Source organism: Protomyctophum parallelum, assembly GCF_964188405.1.
Source record: "Protomyctophum parallelum genome assembly, chromosome: 13".
NCBI lineage: Eukaryota > Metazoa > Chordata > Actinopteri > Myctophiformes > Myctophidae > Protomyctophum > Protomyctophum parallelum.
This window is the reverse complement of record NC_139708.1, coordinates 40,185,582-40,211,637: the sequence shown is the minus strand read 5'-3', so window position 1 is coordinate 40,211,637 and position 26,056 is coordinate 40,185,582. Positions and strand designations below refer to the sequence as shown.

Sequence of the window (26,056 nt, the reverse complement as noted above, 5' to 3'; positions counted from 1 at the left end):
CTACAAAGTAGAGAAGACATCTACATAGATGTACAATTCCGCCTACTGTAAGTATGTGTTCAAATGACTATATCTCATATTGACATTCAGATATTGACATTCAGTCTTTTCTAGAATGTAGAGGTATGTTCTGGCTTCAAGTATGCCAAGTTTTGAACCTCTCAGAGCTTCCATTGTGAATCTACATGCCTTTAAGTGCCTCAACCACCGGCTTTATTTTTAGTTTGAGGTGTATAACTTTAAATAACAATTTCACCACTTTTGCAGTAAAATATTTTTATACAAGAATCCATTTCATGTATGGGAGGCCTTAGAGATGAGGAAAAACTATGTTGTGTTTGGTCCTAACTCCGGGAGGGGTATCTCGAAAACTAAAGCACTTTTTGACTGTTTGTTGCAGGACTAATAGCAGTGAGAGCTCTTCACTGTGTGCTGGCTTGAACTGAACTGACTCTGACCCACTAATCACCACATAACTACCCTTAAGAAGCTACCAGGTGAGGAGAATCACTAATTAAGTAAAAGAACATTGGTCTCCATTACACATAGGGCCTACTAGGTGAAAGGTGAACTACCTAGAAAAGTAAGCAGCACAATGGGTTAATCAAGTAGACGGCCGGTACGCTTCACACACATTTCAAGTCGAGAACCAAAGGAGAGATTATTAGACCGTTTGCCCGGCACACAAACTATATGAAAGTATAGCGGATCTACAACGCGTCACTTCTCCCAGCATTGCGAGCTTGTATGTAGATTGGTTATTTTCACTACTTCATTGATGGAATTTCTTAGATGTTTGGCTTGTTTTACAATTTATAAAATCATTTTTTTTAACGTATAAAAAAGAAAGAAGAACAACAATACTGGTATAATTATGTATTTTTTTAAATGTAGGGACAGAATTATTATTATTATTATTTATTTTTTAATTATTATTATTATTATAATTATTGGTCAAGCTTGTAGATCTAGTAATTTCATAATAATGCCCCCCCCCCATCTACCCTGATGGGTATAGGAGGAGAGGGAGAGGAGAGGAGAGGAGAGGAGAGGAGAGGAGAGGAGAGGAGAGGAGAGGAGAGGAGAGGAGAGGAGAGAGGATTTACCGTCGTCATGGAAACGGAGGGGGGCGGGGTCATGGGGACCAGTTTGTTTTGTTATGGAGTGTCACGTGACAGCGTGCTGCCTGCTGGCCCCTCCCCTCCCCCTTGCTAGCAGCAGCAGCAGCTGCTGCTTCGCTCACACGCACGCGCGCATACTCGCACACACGCACATACACACATACACACACACACGCAGTCACACACACACGCGCACACGCAGTTTGAACACAAAATGGCTGCAAAGACCACAGAGCCCACCAGTGAACTACACTTTATTATGGTAAGGAAGGACATTTAACATGAAGTACTGTGTTTATTCTCTCGCCGCCGCTGCTCGCCTGCTAGCTGGGACTTATAACTAATAAACACACCAAACCTACCGAACGCAGAGGCCGTTTGGAACAACAACGGACAGATATAAGGTATGTGTGGTTATATTATTGATATTTATTTTGTTGTACAGACTGTCTGTAGACTGTAGTTCAAATATATGGAGCGAGGCTGTCTGTCGGTCTGTCTGTTTGTCTGTCTCTGCAGGCAGCGAACACTTTATTTATTAATTATTATGGTATACGACGATACTATTTATTACTATCACATTCATGTATCCTCACGTTGTTGATGTTGTTGTCCTAATAATACATACATAAACAGAACGACTACACGAGGATAGCTATGAGATTTAGCTATTTTTTAAAAGACTATTTCTGCAGTAGGCTAGTAGTTTTTTTATCCACTTATACGTCGATGCTTTGCTTTCTGTGTCGCCGCTTGTGTTTTGGAGGCACTTCCATTGGGCTGGTCATAGTGGTTATTCGGATCATCGGATGGTGTGTGCAGTCATAGTCACTCAGTGTGCTACTGAGATTTATTATGGAATGGCTTATTTATTGCGCTGTTATTTATACGGCTTGTTCTACCTAGCCGTACAGTATACACACGTTTGGGAGTCGTTTATGCATTATATATATACTAATAATCTGTCTAATAATTATTATGCGCATTTGTGTTGTGTGGACAGTACGTGGTGTGTGCTAAACTACAGTGCTAAAAGCAGATAGGTTTCACATGCAGCCTGCCCGGTACAGTGTGTACATGATGAACTGGACCAGCTGGGGCATTAGCTTGGATTATTTACATCTCGTGCAGATTTGATTTGGCAGTGCATCATGATATATGGCACCAATGCATCACCATGTGTGCAGAGATAATAACGTGCAATGTGCAATTCAATTCATTGCATGGTTGTTTTTGATTGCATTATCTTTTTATGGCATTGTTTTTTTTTTAATTGCACATTTTATTCCCATCGGCTGCAGACTGTAATCACACTGTTGACATTTATTACACAGCCGTTTTATTATTTATTACCTATAGTAAAAACGTGAGCATTGCAACTAATTAAGCCTATATATATGCTTGGTATGTTGTAGACTAGGTTGGTTATTGTTTGGTGTTATTGTTGATATTATTTTAAGTTATTCTTTATTGAATGCATGACATACAGTTCAGATGAACCAGGGGTCATCGACCATGTTGGCTTGTTGTGGACAAAATATAGTTTTTCCACAGATGTACACAATGAGAGGACAATAATATGACCATAAACACATTAATAGATATCCCTGAATAACAGGGCTGTAACTCTGAGAGTCTGAGAGTGGATGATATCGTTATGTCATGTTGTAGTATTGTTTTGTAGTCATCAGGCAGGATCAATCAAACGGAACTTCCTTTTCCCTCAAACCGGAAGAATAACAATAAAAGCTCTCGTAGCCTGTAGCTTTTATTGAGAAAAATCGGTTTGAGGGAAAAGGAAGTTCCGGAAGATTGCTGACTACAAAACAATACTACAGCATGACGTAGCGATATCATCCTGATGACTACAAAACAATACAACATCATGACGTAGCGATATCATCCTGATGACTACAAAACAATGCTACAACATGACGTAGCGATATCATCTGCTCCCGACCGGTTCATGAACCCGAAATGGAATGCTGCCCAGGCTACTAAGTTCTTATTATGTTTTTGACAAAAAAAAAGAAAGAAAAGTATCTGTGTGTAGTGTAGTAGCTCTTATCATTGTACGTCGTCATCATGCATCATCTCATTCCGGCCAATCATACATCATCTCATTCCGGCCAATCAGAAATTGCGTCCTCATGCCCTTCATCTTCAATATTTAGTGTTACGCAAATGTTTGTGTTTACACAAACATTCACAATTATCCATTCATTGTCAATTTGGCATTTAATGTTTGTGTTAGGAGTAGGGCAAAGTTTGTTCACGCACGCACGCACGCACGCACGCACGCACGCACGCACGCACGCACGCACGCACACACACACACACACACACACACACACACACACACACAAAGCTGGAGCCTGGACATAAGAGGGGCTTCCGCCCCTCAACAAAACAGTGACCAGCCATGGCTGCTGCACTAATACGGAATGGAATGTTAACACTTGCCTTTAACCACTTATAAACCCCATATTATGGTTGTTGCGCAGAGTGACGGAGTCCCCCAGGGCTCTATGCTAGTGAATTTTCAGTTTTATGCTATCGTGGGGGAAAGCTTTTGCTCTTAACTAGCCAATTGGTAAGCCCACGTCACAGTGCCACATGTTGTAGGCTTGTCGATCTGACATTGTCTGTCTGTCTGTCTGTCTGTCTGTCTGTCTGTCTATCTAATAGTTCTGTATATGAAATTACCTTGGTTGTTAGCATCTTCCCCCTAGCTTGGACCTGACATTAGATCTGAATAGGCCTACACTATCATGGCCATAGGGAATGCAAGTCAACTAGTTAAAGGGGTATACCACTCAGTCATTTGGAACTTTGGCCTTAGAGTTGTTGGTGGGAAATTGGGAAAAAATCTGTTTAGCCTAGAACTGGAGGTCTAGAACTGGAGGTCATGTGATCAGTGACATAGGGCAGGTGTCTGCAGGCCAACGAGTAGGTCTACACCTTCCCTATAATGCCACCGATCACATGACCCCACGTTCTAGGTATATATTAATGGCATCAATGTTCAAAATGAGTGGTATATATTCCCCTTTTAATAACAGTGTTTTAGCTGCTTGAAATGTGGGTCAACTAATGAACAACAGGGCTTTACAGTAAGTTATGTGAAAGGGTTGCACACGCTTATCCGACACACCATACAGGACCGACATGCGGAAACAACCAGGACCGACATGCGGAAACAACCATCAGATTAAGGTTGGCGAACATCAGTCTCTCATCACCGCCGGCCACTCAGATTATGCTGGGGCACTGGTCATCAACATGGGGACCGGAGACCCCCATACGACCATGGGAGGGTTTCCAGGGGGTCCCGAGCTAGATGATTGATAGTTCTAGATCGATATATATACCAAATGAATGGACCCTTATGTGTCTGTCACTCTCTGAGAGTGGACGAATGGAACCGAATGGTTTCAAGTCTGTATAACTCTGTGAGTGGACAAATGGAATGGAACCAAGGTTGAAGGTCGCAGTTAACTATGGAATCGTGCATTTCCCGTCGGGGGGGGGGGGGGGGGGGGGGTGTGGGTGTGGGTGTGTGTGTGTGTGTGTGTGTTGGTTGGTCGGTCGGAGTGAGAGAGCACATGACATCATCAGGGATGGAGCACAGGACATCCCGTGACATCATCAGGGATGGAGAGATCCCTGATGTCATCAATATTGGCCAGCAACTCTACATCTGACCTCAAACCCTTAGATCTCCATATATGGAGCTGACCTGTTCTGACATTCCATGTGTTGATCCTCCCCCAGCCATCCTTCCTCTTCGATGTCTCCCTTTTGACTTGACACCTGTCCATTTAAACTCGCTTCTCGCCCTCAGGCGTCTCACTGGTATTGCTGTGTGTTATACTGTAGTTACATAGTGACTATGTGTGTTTTAATACTAAGATAGTGTGAGTGGTGCCTTGGAGCCAAGCACAGTTGTTGACTTAAGCAACTGCTGCAGGATCAATAGGTCCTATACTCAGACACGCACGCACGCACGCACGCACGCACGCACGCACGCACGCACGCACGCACGCACGCACGCACGCACGCACGCACGCACGCAGCTGTCCATACTCAAATGGACATACATTGAGACTGTACTCAGACATGCAGACATACAGACAGACACACGTAGCTGTTCTTTGGAGGCTGTGTGCCCACCGCTACAAAACATTCCAACATGCTGCCCTGGAGGATGCCAGCACAGCCATAAAGGAAGCCACTAGGCTGACGTAAGTCCCCCCCTGGGGGGTTGGGGGGCACAGTTTCCGCTAATGTGTTGGAAGTCTGTAAATGGGCTATAGCCCCTGTGTGTGTGTGTGTGTGTGTGTGTGCAGTGGTTTGGGGAGGGGGTGGGGTTCAGGGTCAGGGGCCCTCCTGTCAGCGCTGGCGGCCTGTGAAAGGGCCCCTGTATTCACCGGGAGGCTCCGGTGGGGGACTTGATAACAAAAAGAGGCCACTTAATGCTCTGATTACTACACTGCATTATAGGTCATTCGTAGCCCCCTCCTCGCGGCGTGCCTTTTTTTGGGTATACAGTCAGTGTATAGGATTGCAAGGTTGAGGGGGCTTTGTGCCAGACTGTGTGTAATTAGACCACATGTGCGTGCGTGCGTGCGTGTGTTTGATCGGAGAGCCTACTTACCTGGAATTACTTGGGAATGCTGCTGCTGTTTTATTTAACTCAAGCTGGGTCGAAACAGTAGTTTGTCGCTGTCGGGATCTACACAGATCTGCAAGCTCATAGCATGTCACTTTGTGAAATAAAATACAAATGAAATTCAGAATCTCAAATTTCAAAGGGACACCGGCATCTAAAAAAACAATCACACCCGTGTGAAGTGAGGGGCGCTCTTGTCATCGTACATCATCTAATAAAAAAATTAATATACTTCTATGTTATTATCTTTTAACCATTGCCACAAATCTATACGTCATATTTCAGGGTCATATTTCGAGGGTCATAAGGTCAAACTGAGGGGCAACCTGAGGGGAAGAAACCTCCATATTTTAAGTTTTATGTGTTTTCTTTTCCCGTAACTTGACGACCTACACAAATCAAGTAGCAGATCCACAAGCTTGAAATGCAACGCGATGCACTATAGTTATTACATGAAGATACGGTAGGTTGAAAAGTGGTGAAGTCGTCCTTTAAACGGATGACCGCCATGCAGGCACAGGGCCCGGAGACATTATATTGAAATTCTTTACTTTAGAAAAAACCCCTTGATATACAATATCTCGTTTTTGAGAGGGTCGTAAAACATTGCACAACATTGCTGTCGGAGTGTTCACACCAGAGAGAGAGAGAGAGAGAGAGGCTGTCACAGGCCTGGGTGAGAGAGAGAGAGAGGGAGAGAGAGAGAGCGAGAGAGAGGGAGGCTGTCACAGGCCTGGGTGAGAGAGAGAGAGAGAGAGAGAGAGAGAGAGAGAGAGAGAGAGAGAGAGAGAGAGAGCTTGGCTGTCACAGGTCTGGGAGAGAGAGAGAGAGAGAGCTTGGCTGTCACAGGCCTGGGTGAGAGAGAGAGAGTGAGAGCTTGGCTGTCACAGGCCTGGGTGAGAGAGAGAGAGAGAGAGAGAGAGAGAGAGAGAGAGAGAGCTTGGCTGTCACAGGCCTGGGTGAGAGAGCTTTAGCGATGACCTCACCACTGAGAACAGCCCCAGGTGCTTTACAGTGTGAAATCCTCTTTGTTGAACTCAAGGACTTTGTCAGATATGCTGACCTCAGCTGTTTGTAAGACCTCCCTCCATGCACCATGCAGCGTTCATTTTGACAGCAAATCATGATTTTATAGTCTTTAGTTTTAGTCCTATTTTAGTCATCTGCAATCGTTGGCACGCTGCATCGCTGCCACTCAAGTGACTAGTATGGCCAATCGCAGCGCGTCTTTTCCCGGGACTTATTAGTTCAATCCAAAGGAGTTTTATTGGCATGAGGAAACAGACATTTATGTTGCCTGCCTGCCTGATTGGCCGAACGAACGTCCTCTTTTTTTTAATGTGACGCACACGGAAGCTTGGCAACCTTCCGCTATATGCTTCCGCAAAAGCTTGCCTCCGTCTTGCCTCCTTTCGAGATACAGGTCTGCTATTTTTGAAAAATCGTGAAAATGTGGCCCAATTGCCCAAATGTGTTAATATATTCTTTTAACTCAAATCTTTGCTTCACATTTTCAGATGGGGGTCCGTAACCAAATGCAGATAATTCTGGGGGACCTTGACGTGAAAACGGTTGAGCACCACTGACATAGAAACATATAGTTTCAGGATTTAGAAAACATTTGTAGAATCGTCCTCAGGTCTAAATGGGTTAATATGTATATGTTCATATAGCCGAGCTACAAGCTCACGTGTTGATGTGAATCGGTTATTTTCACTCATTTAAAAATATATATATTTTCCTTAATAGTAAAACAAGTAAAATTAAGCATATGGAGTAAGGTGGTGCACAATATGGGGCCCTCGATGTAGTGTGGCTAGCAGGAGGTCACCCCAAAATGTACCAGTGTTTCTTTCTCCTATATGTCTTATGTTTTTATATTGTGTGGCGGGCCACCAGTGCCGCCACGCAATCATGACCCCTCGTCGCAGTAATTTGTTGCCAACAAACTATATTATCGTTTCCCGCCACATTGTGAGCTTGTAGATAGGCTATTTTCACTAATGATTTGTTTTCTATATTATTTTTCTCCATGACATTACAAAAACAAAAACAAAAAACATGAAACACTTTTTGGGAATGTTTATTTTTTTAAGGTTTTGAAATAATGACAATTAACCCATTCTGAACGGGAACCCATTGTGGTGTTAGCATCATGCCGTGCTTTAACTATTTAAAAATAGCAGATCTACAAGCTCATATCGCGCCACCGAGTGGCGCGATACGAGCTTGTAGGTCTGCTATTTTTGAAAAATCGAAGAACGACTGACATTTTTAGAATCTGATCTCAGGTCAGAATGGGTTAATCGGACCAGTGTGTGTCCTAGTGGAAACCTCGTATGAATCTGATCTCGGGTCAGAATGGGCTAAAAACAAAATGTTGGAAACAAAACTAAATAAAGGGACCCATACAAATGCTCTGCTGTGGTTGCTAGCTAGCAGAGCCCACCCCCTCGTCAACGTGCTTCTTGTTTGTCTTGCAGCGCTGGCATTCTGGGCTCGGTGCCCGGTGACTGACTGTCCACTACAGCGCTGCCCCCTCCCAATGCCCCATCCCCCTCTTAACCCGCTCTGGAAGGGAACCCCTTTTGTTGGTGTTTTGAGCATCATGTTATACTTTAGCTATTGAAAAATAGCAGATCTACAAGCTCATTCAAGCTTATAGGTCTTTCAGACCTGTCCCTGTCCCTGGAACAACATATTTTCAGATGGAGGTTGGCGGGGCCATATACAGATAATTCTGGGCGTCCTTGACATGTAAAACTTTGAGAATCACTGACATAGAAACATGAGTTTTTTCAGAAAACTTTCAGGATTTAGAAGACATTTGTAGAATTTGATCTCCGGTCTAAATGGGTTAAAGGTGCACGCACGCACGCACATGCATGCGTGCACATGTACCATACATACACATGCACGCCCGGCCACGCAGCCCTCATCAATCTTTGTGCACAAGTCTCCCCCCCTCCCCCCCCCCCCCCCCCCCCCCCCCCCCTCTCTCTCCCTCTCTATTGGTGTGGAGATCCACCAGGCGCATGTTCATATTATTTAGGCCATACCATACAGAGGAGTGGATGGATTAATTAATGAATTAATGCCTTTATTGCAGACTCAGGGTCTATAGAAAAAACATACAAAACACTAAATACGATATAAATCCAATAAACAAACAGTCTAAATGTACATGTTAGACAGTTATTTGTGTTCTAAGGCTCGAGGAGTATCTAGTGCAACTTTTGACAGGGTTATTTATACTAACGATGATGCATTGATGCTATTCACAGACTCATCCAAGCAACACAAATATATGCATTAAGTTCTGGACAGTTCCAAGTTCCAGTTGTATTATGAGGAGCATTTCGATACTGCTGTAACCCTAAAGGTCCTTACGAATCCAGGAGCCTTCGTTAATTTCGGGTGATTTTTCATATTCAATGCTTTCGTCAGGAAACACAAATGACGCAATTATTTACCGACCGATACAACATTGCTTGTTTTGAGGGGCACTATAGCCCCTCCTATATCCAGCTTTTAGTGCACAAACATTGTCCTAACGCAAACATTAAATTCCCATTGACAATGGATGGAAAATGTACGACATGATGATGTATGATGATAAGAGCGCCCCTCACTTCACACAGGTGTGATTTATAACCACAATTAAAGGCGAGGCATCACCATACTCATAGTTTGAGACGTGACATTTTCTTTCTCCGTGAAACCTTTCTGGATCGTTTGCTTGTCACGCAGCAGGTGTGTTTGCAATAAGGGCCTTAAGCCTTTCCCTGTCTGGTGACTGCATGGTCGCGTCCCTTATCTCGCCCAGCATTGATTTGACGTTGTTTGTCTCAGCAGAGAGATAGAGAGAGCCTATAGCCTCAGAAACCCAGACGTTTTTATTTCCAGGGAGAAAAAATTAAGTCTGGGAACGAGTCCACTTCAATTCGGCATAGAGTAGTAGCGCAAACGTCAATAACTCTCTGCTGATTTCTGATCGTCTGCACCTTTGTTAACGCACACACGTACACACACACACACACACACACACACACACACACACACACACACACACACACACACACACACACACACACACACACACACACACACACACTCTCCCTCTCTAATTAATTAGTCTCATGTCGCGCAGCTTCGTCTAGATTCTCCTGGCGGATCCTGCCGGGAGCTGCCTATATGCCATAGAAAGCATAGGTGGACCCCAGGCTAGAGAGAGGCAGCTATACAGTATATATGCCTTTGATTATTTTGATTTATGTTAGGATAAATTTGCGTGACTGTGAAGACGAAACGGACGTGGGGAGGAGGCATCCGTTTTATGGCTCTTAAGGTCCCCACACACCGAGCGAGTTTTTCGGATTTCTAGCGGCGTTTCTCCATCGGTTTTCCGAAAAAACGCATCCAGTGTGCAACCACCTTTACTGCAGAGCTTCCGTGCTCCAGACCGTATGACCGGAAGCATCTGAACTTTGTGGGAGGCAACAGTGTCTGCATGCGTGGCCACGCCAGACTAGCAGCATGCAGCTTCCCAACGTTTCCGGTCGAAGGCCCACCTATCTAGGCCCACCCATCTATCCTCGCGTAGCCAGACTAATACCACTGTGTGCATGGATATTAGTCTGGTTCCCCTCAGTGTTTTGATTTCCTTCGAGTCATGATTGACGGAACTATTTGTATAGCCTACACGATATAGTGCTATGTCCACATCTAAATTACACAAGTTAAGCCTTTGCATGAGCCATAAGGTCGTCGAGGCCCACCCCATTCAACTGTTATCACCCGATAATTAAGAAAATGTTCGTAATGCAGCACCTTAGAAATACCCCCAGTATGTGATAATCAACATACTGGGAAATCCGGAAAGAGAAACTATGGGAGTGTTTGCATTTCGTGTCACTGATGTAAATGACGGAGGCGCGCCGTGTCTGGTGGCCTTGAGCCACGTGAGGCACCGCCGAGCGAGACGCCGTGTCGAGCGTTGCGACGGCCAGCAGACCCGACTCGGCGTCAGGTTCAGGTTCAGGTACATTTATTAGTTTGTCCCCGTGGGGCGATTTGGTTTACAGCAAGGCATAACACAGGCAGGTAACATGAAACACAAAAACACAGCAAAGGGCACATAGTACACATAGAACATTTAAAACAGGATGGCAGTTCAAGGTATCAGTGTAACATTATAATTCATAACTTTTCCAGAAAGTTGTATAAAAAAATATATATATATATTAATACAGATACAATTTATCTCCTCCTATCGGCATTTAGAGCCTTGATAGCTACAGGCACGAAGGAGAACTTATACCTGTTGCTTTTGGCCCCTGGAACTTTTAGGCGAATGCCAGAGGGAAGCATTCGTCCGAGTTACGTCCCGATAGGCAGAGAATAGTATATATTAGTAGTTTCCATGCGCCGACAATAGAGTTGGAAATGACACGTTCAGCAGGGGAGGCTATAGTCTGCTCCACCACCCTGCATGCGTGCAGTCCGGGGGAACACAGCCCAACACCACAATGTTTGGCTGTGTTCAGGGGAGATGAGACGTATAACTGGCATTTAAGAATGTCATAAGAAATACAAAAAAACAACAACATTGGAAATAGTGGATCTACAAGCTCAAAATGCAGCACTTGATTTGGGCGTTTTGAGCTTTTAGACAGGCTATTTCCACAATACAGGCCTGAGTATGCATGTGACTTCATCATACAGTACCTGGAAGTCATGCGGGAACGCCCACTGAATACTACTTCCTGGCCTTGACAGCCCATATCCAAACAGAAAAGTCCTATATGATTGCATTAAATGACGTTAAACGACGTTAAACTCACTTTGACACCACTCGATTTTCAACTCACTTCATGCATGCACATGCACAAAAATATATATGAGCAGCAACATTGATTACGACGATTCTGCAAGATTACGACGATTATGCGAGACATAATTGAGATCAGGTGATTTTGTAATAATTCAGAGAGGCATAGTAGCTCTGAGCTGAGCCCTGTGGGCGACCTGTTGACCTTCTGTCCTCCTCACCGACGCAGCGTTGCCTTCCTTCTTCCCAGACTGCAGCCTCTCCTCTGACCACCGAGCATTCTTTAGGCAAGTGTGTCATGCTCCCCGCTGACTCACAAATCACACACGGTTGGAACTGCAAGGCCAAAAAATTACAAAATGTTTTCAGTCATGAGATTTATATTGCTCCTTGCTTTATTACACGCTGACTAGTCTTGGCCTTTTAGGAGAGAGGGGAGAGAGGGGAGAGAGGGGGAGATAAGGGGAGAGAGGCATAGAGGAGGAGAGACACAGTCAGAGAGAGAGAGAGAGAGGGGAGGAGAGACACAGTCAGAGAGAGAGAGGGGGGGGGGGAGACACAGTCAGAGAGAGAGAGAGAGAGAGAGAGAGGGAGATAAGGGGAGAGAGGCATAGAGGAGGAGAGACACAGTCAGAGAGAGAGAGGGGGGGAGAGACACAGTCAGAGAGATAGAGAGGGGGAGAGACACAGTCAGAGAGAGAGAGAGAGAGAGAGAGGGGGGGGCAGTCAGAGAGAGGGGGAGAGACAGAGGGGGAGAGACTCAGTCAGAGAGAGGGGGAGAGACACAGTCAGAGAGAGAGGGGAGAGACACAGTCAGAGAGAGAGGGGAGAGAGACAGTCAGAGAGAGAGGGGAGAGACACAGTCAGAGAGAGAGGGGAGAGACACAGTCAGAGAGAGAGGGGAGAGACACAGTCAGAGAGAGAGAGAGAGGGGGAGAGAGAGAGGGAGAGAGAGAGGGAGAGACAGAGGGGAGAGACAGAGGGGGAGAGACTCAGTCAGAGAGAGAGAGAGAGAGAGGAGATACACAGTCAGAGAGAGACAGGGGGGGGGGGGAGAGGCATAGAAGGGGAGAGACTCAGTCAGAGAGAGGGGGAGAGAGAGAGAGAGAGAGAGAGAGAGAGAGAGAGAGAGAGAGAGAGATAGAGGGACAGTTAGCTTAAGCCTGTGCTGGCACAGTGAGAGCTGGCTGTATGCGCTCTAAGCCAGTCGCTTCCAAAGAAAGGACGGACGTCTCTGGACTGGAAAAGGACAGTCGGTGCTATAAATAGCTGCCTCTCCTCCGTCGTCCTGACCACGGTACTATACTCTGCGTTGGTGTCGTCCGTTGTGACGGTCGATTTGGATATTCACTGTTAAAACACATTGACTGCTCCCCTGGTGGACGAAAGTGGTGTTGCTTGACCTTCACCGGATCCGCATCTGTTATATAGTGTGACCCATGCACGCCCCAGGTTTTGCGGTCCATTTTAGATGCTACATTATTAGCGTTTTTAATGCTATAGCGAGCTGAGATGAGGCCATCCTTGGTCTGAGCACTATGTGTGTGGCTTGCTGGCTGGCTGGGTCTGAGCACTATGTGTGTGGCTTGCTGGCTGGCTGGGTCTGAGCACTATGTGTGTGGCTGGCTGGATGGCTGGGTCTGAGCACTATGTGTGTGGCTTGCTGGCTGGGTCTGAGCATACATAGATAGATAGATAGATAGATAGATAGATAGATAGATAGATAGATATTATAGCAGTGACTAGTTGTGGCCCCCATCAAGTGACCTTTAGACCAATGCGGCCCTCGCCCCAAGTTGAGTTCGACACCCCTGCTCTAGAAAATGCCACCGACGCGATCACCGGACAATCAGAAAAGACCTCCGAACATCCAAAACCATGGAGAGCGCCGTAGATTTAGAGTTATGAGCAACATTAGTCTGCTTATAAACAACAAGTGAATGGCAGTGCAGTGCGCGGAACCGGTCAAGGAGATTGCTGAAGGAGGAAAGGCCAAGCCAAAAAAAAAAATGGATTGCAGCGATCGCATCTTATATCATTAAAAAAAAAGCTTATATTGCAGAGAATTCCATCAGAAGCAGCTGGCGGTTCAATTTTATATGGCGGAATACTCCGTCATAAGCAGTTATTTAAAAAGAAAAGAAAAGGAACCAAGACATCATTCTGGAATCCTTTCCAGTCATCACATACACACACACACACACACACACACACACGCACGCGTGCGCATAACAAACTATTATTTTATTTTTATTATTTTCTAAGTGGAGAGGCTTGAGTTTGTGGATATTATACGGAGGCTGCCAGTGCAGCTGCCCCGCGGCTATAAATAGCTGCCGGCCACTATAGCTCTCTCCGTTGAAAGGCTTCAGCGTGGGATTTGTGTTCTCATGTTAGGAGCCGAGGATAAGAGAGAGAGAGAGAGAGAGAGAGAGAGAGAGAGAGAGAGAGAGAGTTGCAGTTGTTGCTGTGTGAGCGGCTGTCTCTCTACCTCACACACACGCGCACATACGCACGCATGCACACGCTCTGCATTAGAAAATCATTCGGTTCTTTTAAGAAGCTTTTTGTCTGGAGGTGCCCATGCTGTGCCAACTGCCAAGTACACACTGTAGCAGTGGTTCGCAAACATTTTCATGACCCCAGGAGAGAAGATTTGTGTAAAAAATATTAAAATATCAATATCTTTAATATCATGAAGTGACACGCCGTGAGCTTGTAGGCTAGGCACGCACGCACGCAGCCACGCACGCACGCATGCACGCACGCACGAACGCACACACGCACACACGCACGCACAAACTCCAGCTGCAGAGCACAGCATGAGAAAATCCTTACAGCTCTATAAGCACTTGTTCAGTCACTGTGCAGGCCGGGGGGCACCGCTGCCATTTCCATCCCACACATGTGAGTCTCTCCTGGGCAGATGCGAGCACCTTGCAGCCTGCATGGTCAGACAGCTGACGGACCCTGGGATGTGGACCCCTGCCTCAATACTTTATTATATTTGGTTTAAGTTTGTTATAGCTCCTAACACACACACTGTGAGCTTGTGTGCACCGGCGGTCCGTCGGAGGCTCGGAGCGGAGCAGCGGAGCCCACAAGCTGCTGCGGCCGGGCTGCTGCTGATCTACAAGCTCTCAAGGCATCGCGTCCTGCCTGTTTTTGCAGTGCCGTTCGCTACGCGTTGAGAGATTGTAGATCTGTCTATTTTTGCAGCGTTGTCAATAAAAATAACTTAGATTACAGGCGGATATGAAGTTCAATCAGTGGGTTGCAGCACCAGTAGGGGCTACACGCTAAGCTAACTTTAAGCTATAACTTATGATCCCCGAGCCTATACACTTACACTAGTAGACAGTTTTTTTATTCCCCCCCCCGACTTCACGGGTGAGGCATTGGGATTGTGATGAGACACGAGACAGCAGTGTGCATTCTGTTGTGACTGTATATTATTAAACTGCATGGGTCTGGACTCCGGAGCTTAAACAACATGTAGGCTACATCCTCCCAGCTCCCAGCCTTTACTTTGGCTGGCGGCTGCCGTAAGTGCCGTGCCCCGGTGCCCGATGCTGCTGAGTGCGGGGACTGTGGGAGCATACATTATAACGGGAGGAGGTGATTTCCACCCGGCCGCTGTTACTACTTTGCTGGGCCAAATTGATTCACATGTTGCTCACACTTTACATGTTAATTGGGCTAAATCGTCCTGAGAAATTGCCTAATAAAAATATTCGGCGATTGGATTCGTATATTCGCGATTGACGTATTCGTATCGTCACCCAACCCTAGTTCATGAGGACAGTTTGACACTACCTGGGGGAGCTAGCCCACCCGGGATCGACCTGGGACCCTCGCGGTTCCCATCCGGCCGCTCTACCTCCCATCTGGTCCTCTCAGAGAGGAGCAGTTTTTGAGCGGTGCCAACCGCCTCCATTCAGTGACTGTGTGTATGTCTGCCCATGCACCCTGTCTGAGTACGACCCATTGGCCCTGCATCTGGACCATTCACACTGAGCAGTCACACACACACACACACACACACACACACACACACACACACACACACACACACACACACACACACACACACACACACACACACACACACACACTCACACACACACATTAACTACAACGATAGAAGTAAAGTTGCACTGCTCAGTTCGCACGGGTGGCTTGATTGGTGGATTGAATACTTGAAAGTGTATAAACGTCAGTCAGTCTTGATTGACAACTCTAATTGGCTGTCTGCAGTGATATTACGATCCCTGTGTTCACCTGGCCCTAATCCAGCTCTCTCTCTTCATACTATGTGAAACATCTGGCGTGCCGTGCCCAGAGGCAATGGTGGAAAATGTGCACTATACTCTGGTTTTGAGTGGTGCAACCACTCCAAGGAACAGCAATGTCCTTGTTCCTGTGTTAACCTATGTGTTAACCTATGTGTGTGGCTATGAGTACCAGTAGGGGCAAAAGTGGCGCTGTTGAGAGAGAGATAGTGTTGCACTGTTGCCTAGTGCTAATTACAGAGCGAGAGAGAGGCAGGGGGAGATGGGAGTTGCACCACTCAGTTCACACAGGTGTGATTTTTTTTTGTTAATCATAAAAAAATAGCTATGCCACAATGTCAAAAGTACAAGTAAAAGTTCAGTTTTCCATTTATTTTGTAATACATAAGTATCGTCATCAAAAAGCACTGTGAACGCAACGCAGTATGAACGCAATATATTCTGGCTCATTCTGTACAGCTACAGTACAGCACCACTCACTTCAGACGGGTCAGACTTTTTTATTTTATTTTTTGTTAAGTTGTTTCAGGGTTCCCACGGTCATGACATTCCTGGAAATATTTTGTAATTGGAAGAAAAACCTTTTTCCAGTCCTGGCCCAGGACTCCTGGGAAAAGGTTTGGAATCCATGGGACGTAATGCTCTACTGTGCTCTGTTGCAGGTGTCGATGTCGTTAAAACGCTGTCCCCTTGTGTCGTTTTTGTTTCAGTCATGAGAAGAACGAGGGAACACGAGAAGACGAGAACCATTTGATGGAAGAAAAGAGAAGGAAAAAACAAGACCAGAAGAAAAAGAAGGACGCCGCTCAGAAAAAGGTATATAGCTAACGCTACATTTGTCGTTCTATCGTGCCTGAACTTGAGCGTACGGTGCGCTCACATCTTCATGAATTGAATACACAGTCGAGGACTGTGTATTCAACCCATTTTGGACGGGAAGTCGGAACCCCTCTTGGTGCATTATGTTATACTTTAGCTATTGAAAAATAGAAGATCTACAAGCTCATAGCGCGGCACCAAATGCCGCACTATGAGCTTGTAGATCTGCTATTTTGGAAAAATAGTGAAAAATGTAATGCAAATCTTTGAATATACAGTATATTCTTTCAGAGCCAATGTTTTTAGATCTCACATCTTTGCTTCTGAGGGGTTCCTGCAATAACATATTTTCAGATGGGGGTCGGTGGCCAATTACATATCATTTGTGGGGTCCTTTACCATGAAATATTGAGCACCACTGACATAGAAAGATAGGTATTACTATTTATTCAATAAACTGTCAGGATTTAGAAGACCTTTTTTTTCATTTCGACGTCAGGCCTAAATGGGTTAATATCATCATTGGATGATTGTACCTCTGCATCTTTTGCAAGCCGTTAACAAACTGTTATTCAATCAATCAAATCAATCACAACAAAGCGACGGGTCACGACACACCTCGTGCTGCTTGTAGATCGGCTATTTTAGGCCAAGACATTCGACGTAGAGGCAAAAGCAAAGAAAAACGAGGGGGTCTAGTATAGAGCCTCCTTGAGGGACACTAAGTGGTTATTACGCGCAACAGAGTCGACAGTGGCTTCACTGAGAGTAACATGCTAGAGGCTTATGCACTGTATCGCTCTCCCTACACACACACACACACACACACCGTATACCGTGTCAGCGAGTGGGTGATCTGTTTCCACTATGTTGGCTAATCAGGCTAACATGCTCCTCTGCATCGCACGCACGCAGGCACACACACACGCACGCACCCTCTCACACCCACCATGCCTCCTCTGTGCACACACCCTGCATGTATGCATACACGAGAGAGAGAGAGAGAGAGAGAGAGAGAGAGAGAGATGAGAGAGAGAGAGAGAGAGAGAGAGAGAGAGAGAGAGAGAGAGAGAGAGAGAGAGAGAGAGAGAGAGAGAGAGAGAGAGAGAGAGAGAGAGAGAGAGGAGAGAGAGAGAGAGAGAACCGGGTGACCTCGGCACATATGAATACTGTGCATCCTAACAGAGCAGCTCTATATCGTTAACCCATTAAGGCCTGCTGGTTCTTATATGAACGTCTTCTAAAGTCTAAAGCACTGGTTCCCAAACACTGGCTCGGGACCCTAGGTTGGGTCTCAACACCGTGTTGAGACGGTCGCCTTTGTTTATTACTGTTTCATTACATTCTCAAAAGAAAACATGCCCAGAAAAAAGATTTTCATGAATTAAAAACAAAAGGGTACTCGCACAACAAATAAATACAAATAAGATAAATGCCATGAATTAGTTGTCATCCAAACTATTATATAGTAAAATACGCACATCACTTCGTGGAGGTGCTGGGTTCAAAAAGTGACATAGGAAAAGAGAAGGGAACCCGCACACTCGTATATGCTCCAAAAGGTTTATTTATTGACGACGTTTGGAGCCAAGGCTATGAAGAGCCTTGGCTCCAAACGTCGTCAATAAATACAACCTTTGGAGCATACAGTACGAGTGGTCGGGTTCCCTTCTCTTTTCCTTAGTTGTGATCCTGATTTACATTTTCTTTAGCAGCGTTTGGTCAGAGCCATATAGAGTAAGACAGAGTTACGACATCCAGGGGGCAGAAAACAGCCCGGTCACGGGGTTCATGTACTCGCGCGAGCCCCATAGACTCCATTGCATTCCGTAGACTTTCAGTTCGTCCCTATTCGACAGAAGTCTACAGTTAAGTAGAAGAGTTGTCGTAACTCTTTCTCAGTGCCTTTTGTCATAGTATTAACGCTACGTGTACATATGCAAGTCTTTTCCCCCCAAAGATACATCATGTGTCACGAGGAAAGCCAGAGGGAATATGTGTTTCCATTTGGCAGGACTGACATTAACCTTTATACTTGGCACTTGGAACGCCAGCATTCCTATTCTATTCTAAGCTATTCTATTTGCCAAAATATTGCAGATATACAAGCTCACGGCGCACCGATTTGTGTATAATGAAAGTGAAGTTAGAGCGTACGGAAATGTGCATGAAGATTTCACGATGAATTCAAATCTCTGCGATAAATGATTACTGTGAGTGGGTTTTTTTATCACGATAAACGATAATAACGATTATCCTAGTTGTGACGCATTGTGAGCGTGTAGATCTGCATTGAGAGCTTGTAGATCTGCATTCAGAGCTTGTAGACTTTTACAGACCTTATTTGCAATATTACATAGCACGGCTCAGTTTGAATTTGAATATATTATTTTAGACAAACAATCACACCGGCACATTAGTCACTATGTCTATTTGCTCAGACACTATGACGTAAAATTGGACCCATTCATTGCCAATGGTAATGAGAGAGAGAGAGAGAGAGAGAGACTGACTGCATGCGTGTCCAAGTATTTGTCAGGGTGAGAGATGTCCTGCCACAGGGAGCGAGGCCGCCTGCCTGCCCTGCCTGGGGATCCATGTGAACTCTCTCACCCTGCCGGCTGCCTGCGCGCAGGAAGGACTGAACATGGAGCCGTTTAGCATTACAATAGGCTGAACATTCTGTTCCTGCAGACAGCGCTAGTCGCTGGCAGAGACACCGATCACATCACACAGAGCTAGTCGCTGCAGGCAGAGCCACCGATCACATCGTTGTAGTGAACAGACACCGCTAGTCGCTGGCAGAGCCACCGATCACATCGTTGTTGAACAGACAGTGCTAGTCGCTGGCAGAGACACCGATCACATTGCTGTAGTGAACAGACACGATCACATTGTTGTTGAACAGACAGCGCTAGTCGCTGGCAGAGCCACCGATCACACCGCTGTAGTGAACAGACAGCGCTAGTCGCTGGCAGAGCCACTGATCACACCGCTGTAGTGAACAGACAGCGCAAGTCGCTGGCAGAGCCACCGATTACACCTTTGTAGTGAACAGACAGCACTAGTCGCTGGCAGAGCCACCGATCACATCGTTGTTGAACAGACAGCGCTAGTCGCTGGCAGAGCCACCGATCACACCGTTGTTGAACAGACATAGCTAGTCGCTGGCAGAGCCACCGATCACATCGTTGTTGAACAGACAGTGCTAGTCGCTGGCAGAGCCACCGATCACATCGTTGTTGAACAGACAGCGCTAGTCACTGGCAGAGCCACCGATCACACCGTTGTAGTGAACAGACAGCGCTAGTCGCTAGCAGAGCCACCGATCACACCGTTGTAGTGAATAGACAGCGCTAGTCGCTGGAAGAGCCACCGATCACATTGCTGTTGAACAGCGCTAGTCGCTGGCAGAGCCACCAATGACATGACATACTGGTAGCCTATAGGGATATAGTTATTTTAAAATGCTTACAACACATCTTGCAGGGAAAAAGAGAGAAGGATTTACAACTGAAAAACTAACTAGGGTACTAACTAATAGGGCGTTTGAGCATCGAAGCCTGCCAGTCACAATGTAGGACAGGGTCTCTATTTGTGGGACGCCTGAAAAAGTCTTGGAAATGAGCGACTGTCCCACGCAACGGGGGGGGGGGGGGGGGGGGTACACACACACCCTATTGAACAGACACCGCTAGCACTGCAGGCGCCAATCAGATGATTGAAGCCAGCCTTGTCCAGTCAGTCACAGGCAGGTTTACATCAGTGGTTCCCAAACTTTTTCATGCCAAGGACCCCCACATCGACACTCATTAGCCTGCGGACCCCCATTAACCCATTTTGACCTGGGAACGATTCTGCAGATGTCTTCTAAATCCTGACTGTTTTCTTGAAAAAGCTGTTTTTCTATGTCAGTCAATCTCAAACACATTCATTCAGTCACTTTTCACGATTCTTCAAAAATAGCATACCTACAAGCTCGTAGCGTGCCACTCGGTGGCACGCTATGAGCTTGTAGATCTGCTATTTTTCAATAGCTAAAGCATTATTACAATTTATATCGTACAATCTATGTTAATTTAACTCTGAGAGTGTACATTAACGGGTCCATTTGGTTCCATTTGTGCACTCTCCAATTGGTTCAAAACTATTTAGCTAGGGACCCCCTGGAACTCTCAAGGACCCCTGCATGGGGTTCCCCGGTCCCTATTTTGGGAACCACTGGTTTACATGAAACATTGTGCACGTTCAACATCATATATACGTGTACAATGTACATTACATTTACAGTGACATTACATACAGTGTTCAATGCATGACCTTTTGGTATAAGTGGTGTTTCAGGGTGTTTTGCTAATGGTTCGTTTTTGCGTTTTTCTCTCTTTCAGACCACTGAACAGAAAACCAAAGGTGAGTCCTCGTCACGGTGAATTTAGACACATCCATGCCATATGGGCTGACACGTCGAGTGGTGGTGGCACGCACGCACGCACGCACACGCACACGCACACGCACACGCACACGCACACAAAACGATAACACGCTTATTGGATACGCTTTATCAATGTGCTTCATCGAGCATCACATCATCAGTTCACACAGGTGTCAGTTAAAATAAATCATGCTTTTTTTTTGACAAGTATAAGACGGCATGTTGGAAAATGGGTTTGTAGTGCAAGAAGTGAATTAGTGTTTCCTGCAGCTGTAACGTTTTGAGCTCTCTGAGCACAGACTGACTGACTGACTGACTGACTGACTGACTGACTGACTGACTGACTGACTGACTGACTCCTGGGGATACAGGCAGATGGGAGAGCTGAGCTTATACGTCTGGGGTTGGGAGGGTTTGGGGGAATTTCCTTAATGCTCCAGGGAGAGTTTTGCAGACCGCCCTGCTGTTTGACGGAAGCAGCGTGTCTCTCTCAGCACCAGCCAAACTCCAAGACCCCAAATCTCTGCTCGCTCACTCACTCACTCACTGTACTCGGTCCTTTAGCTTAACCCATTCTGACCTGAGATCAGATTAAAAAATAATCTTCTATCAAAATTAGCAGACCTAAAAGCTCGTATAGCGCGCCACTCGGTGGCGTGCTATGAGCTTGTAGATCTGCTATTTTTCAATAGCTAAAGCATAACATAATGCTAACACCAAAAGGGGTTCCCGCCCCCAAAATGGGTTAAACTGTAAATAGTTTTGTCCCGATTGATCGTTTGCTTTTTGGAGGAGCCGAGAGAAAATGGTAAATGGGGCATTTATATAGCACCTTTTATCCAAGGCGCTTTACATAGATTGTGAGGGGGGGAGACGTGATGATTTCGGCTGGTTGTCAACTTGTAGACCAAGAGAGCAGCGGCATTTTGGATCAATTGGAGAGGATTACGCGTGCATGCCGGTAGTGCCAGTAAGGAGAGAGTTACAACAGTCGTGCAGTTTTGACATCACTGATGTCTGGATAGGGAGCTGTCCAGGACAACGTCAATGTGACTTGTTTCCTTTGTGGTCATAGTAGTATGTATTCAATTCATCAATGTAGCATCACAAATTTAACACAGTAATTCATGTCATCAACAAATTCAAACATTATAACGTACAAAATAGATAGTTTGCATTTACTTATCTCCCCTTGTGGTCTCCCGATACACACACACACACACACACACACACACACACACACACACACACACACACACACACACACACACACACACACACACACACACACACACACACACACACACACACACATACACATACAGTAGTAATGTGATTTAGTTGCCATATTGTTTAGACAGATGCTCTGTCGCGCTGCAAGCTTTTGCGTCTGCTATTTTTGAACAATTCATTTTAATGAAATGTTTAACACAAATCTCCCTGGTTCCCTTGGCACAAAACAAACAGAAATAAACACAGTTTCAGGTCTATGGATTTAGAAGGCATTGGTAGAATCGCCGTGAGGGCGATTCTACAAATGCCTTTGTGACCGTTTTTCTGAAAACCCCATGTTTCCATGTCAGTCGTTCTCAAACATTTTCATGTCAAGGACCCCAGAAAATATATGTAATAGGCCGCCGACCCCATCTGAAAATATGTTGTTCCAAGGACCCCCCCCCCCCCCAGAAGCGCAAATAGCTACGAGCTTGTAGATCTGCTATTTTTCAATAGATACATCTATATAGATAACATAATGCTTAAAACACCAAAAGGGGTTCCCGCCCAAAATGGGTTAATGGAGTTATAAGAGCGTCTGCTAAATGGCTACTGCAGATTGTAACAGCTATGTGTGCAGGGCGGCGGTGGCTCAGTACACAGAGTGGCTGGATGGTAACCACAAAGGTTGCCAGTTCGAACCCTGTGGGCTCCCCCAGAGTTGGTGTCAAAGTGTCCTTGAGCAAGACTCTGAACCCCTAATTGCTCCTGATGTGCAGGTTGGTGCCTTGCATGGTTTCCGCTGCCATCGGTGTATGAATGTGTGTGTGTGAATGGGTGAATGTAATGCACAATCTTATAAGCGCCTTGGATAAAGGTGCTATATAAATGTACCATTTACCATTTATGTATGGTGTCTGGAACAAGACTATACAGCAGTGTGTATTGTGGCTGGAACACAACTGCATATCATTGTGTATGTATGTACTGTACTGTATGCATGTATGTATGTATCTATGTATGTATGTAGTATGTATGTAATGGAACAAGACTCCAGGCAGATCTCTGCATGTGACACGCAGAGAGAACACACTGCAGTTTCCTGTTTGCTCCACAGACACAGCTGAGCTGAGCCGAGAGGCCCCGACAAGGAGGCTTTCCACCAGCACGCACGCACGCACGCACGCACGCACGCACGCACGCACGCACGCACGCACGCACGCACGCACGCACGCACCGCACGCACGCACGCACACACACACATGACATTTTTGCTATGCACACGTAATGCATGCAATGCAATGCCATCATATGGCCAGTGGATTCGTAGTCTATAATATAGACCTATAGTATCCTCATGGCCCCCTTTTTAAATCCATGTGCAGTATACACTATAGCAACGGAAAGAAAGTGTGTTCCTTGGCTCGTTCGTTCTGGCTTTTTTTATTATTATTATTTATTTTTTTTGGAAAACGCCTGTGGTCCCCGAGGCTATTCTGCTCTGACTGTGGTGGTCACTCACTATAGTGGCCAGATCAGATGGTGGTGGGCCGTGGACAATTGTGCATTTTTTTTCAAGAGCAGGCCCTGATCCTGAAAAGGTGAATGAGAACCATGCACGGATCTGTGTTATTCTATAGAGGCTGTGAGGCAGCGAGTTACTGTATAGTGTAATCGTGACACACTTAAACATTGACCTTTTTTTTCTTCACGCTGTTAGAACTCTCCACGAGAAGAAGTGTATCCTCTCACCCTAGCCCCACTCCTTCTTTGTACTTCAGAGAGTGTTCTTGTTCTTGTCGCTGGCCCTGTTGTGTTCACGCACAGCGTGTTAGCGAGGGTGGTGTGTGTGTGTCTGTGTGTGTTGTGTGTGTGTGTGTGTGTGTGTGTGTGCGTGACTGCGTGTGCATGTGCGTGTGTGTGTGTAGGAAGCGGGCGATCCGCGACGAGAGAAGCAGCGTTGATATGAATTCCCACTCGATTGCGGCACAATTTATGACTCTCCGACACAATGCGACGGGTTTAATTACACCACTGTTGTTGAAACGGGAAATTAATCTGTTGTGAAATTACGGGGCGGCGATGCGTTATCTTCTTATGGTGTTGCCGTATGCAAATGCCTCCTGGTGCGTGTGTGTGTGCGTGCACATGCGCATGTTTGTGTGTGTGTGTGTGTGTGTGTGCATGCACAGCGCAAAGTATAACAACGCACAGAGTGAACAGGGAATAACAATAGCTCATTAGCCTCAAAGACATTAACCCTTATGTTTATTTTTCCTTTTTAACCATGAGGACGGGGGACGGGCTCTCATTAATTAACATGGCGTGTGGAAACTAAAACACCTCTCATCCATCCATCCATCTCGCTGTTTGACTAGATTGTGGTTCTCTCTCTCTCGTTTTGCTTTTTGACGAGAACCATATTGACTCTATCTCTCTCTCTCTCTCTCTCTCTCTCTCTCTCACACTCACACTCACACACACACACACACACACACACACACACAACACACACAACACACACACACACACACACACACACACACACAGCTAGCTGTAAGAATAGCCCCATGATGCAGGCCCAAACAAGCCTTTTGATGAGACCCATATTGATTGTTATCACTCAACAGTGATTTGATATTGATGTTTTTTAAGCTCCCTATAAAGTCGCTCAGGTGTGATGTTTGTGATGCTCCCTTGTGGAGCAGAGTGTCTGTCTGTCTGTCCGTACTGATTAATGAATGATGCTGTTGGACTGAGAGCTTTTTAACTCTTTACATTGGTTGTTAAGTAGGATCTTGTGTTTATTTTGATTAATCTGTTTTGATTGATTGAATACTTTAACAGTTTGCAAAAAAAAAAAAAGCACATTTTCATACAGGTACACGTGCATGTGGTGTGTGTGTGTGTGTGTGTGTGTGTGTGTGTGTGTGTGTGTGTGTGTGTGTGTGCGGCAGTCCGCCCACAGCATCAGGAATAGTGCAGCCAGAATGCACTTCTTATCAGATCTCTCTCTCTCTCTCTCTCTCTCTCTCTCTCTCTCTCTTAACTACAACATCATATTTAATCGCTGCTAATTAATCTCTTTTAATCTCTCCTCTCTCTTTTGAGGACATTGCTCATTTGAGACCGCCTCCCCCCCCCCCCCCCCCCTATCTTCATCTCTGTGCCACTCATTGGTTGGTTCTCCATATCACACAGCCTTGTGAGTGACACTGTAAATCTATAGTCATATATCATTGGTTCCACCAGGTTCATGTCTACATGTGATCTGCATGCAGACATTTTGACACTAAGCTGATTGACCCATTTAAGGTTGAAGTTTAAAAAAAAAAGTATTCTAAATCAAAAGCAATTTTCTGAAAAAATCAGTGGTTCTCAATATTTCATGTAGGGATGCACCGAAAATTCGGCCACCGAAAATATTCGGCCGAAAATGGCAAAAAATGTATTTTCGGCCTATTCGGTTTCGGCTCAAATAGGCCGAAAATATATCACCGAATAGGTCAAAACACCGGGTCGGTATAAACACAACACGCAATTGTCTTGAACGTAACCAGAGTGCTCCGCATCTACCTCTCCCTCTCTCCCAACTTCAGTCTCCCCCCCACACACACACACACACACACACACACACAGCGTCAAGTTGCTCTGTGCTGTGGCTGCGATGCGCTC

At 45.7% G+C, this 26,056-nt stretch overlaps 1 long non-coding RNA gene across 1 annotated transcript; it reads left to right on the top strand.

Moving 5' to 3' along the window:
- The first annotated feature begins 1,361 nt into the window (after positions 1-1,361).
- Positions 1,362-21,144, top strand: LOC310869990. The gene is made up of 3 exons (XR_014570196.1): positions 1,362-1,525; positions 16,626-16,731; positions 21,123-21,144. It is a non-coding gene; the product is annotated as an uncharacterized lncRNA (long non-coding RNA).
- The last annotated feature ends 4,912 nt before the right edge of the window (positions 21,145-26,056 follow it).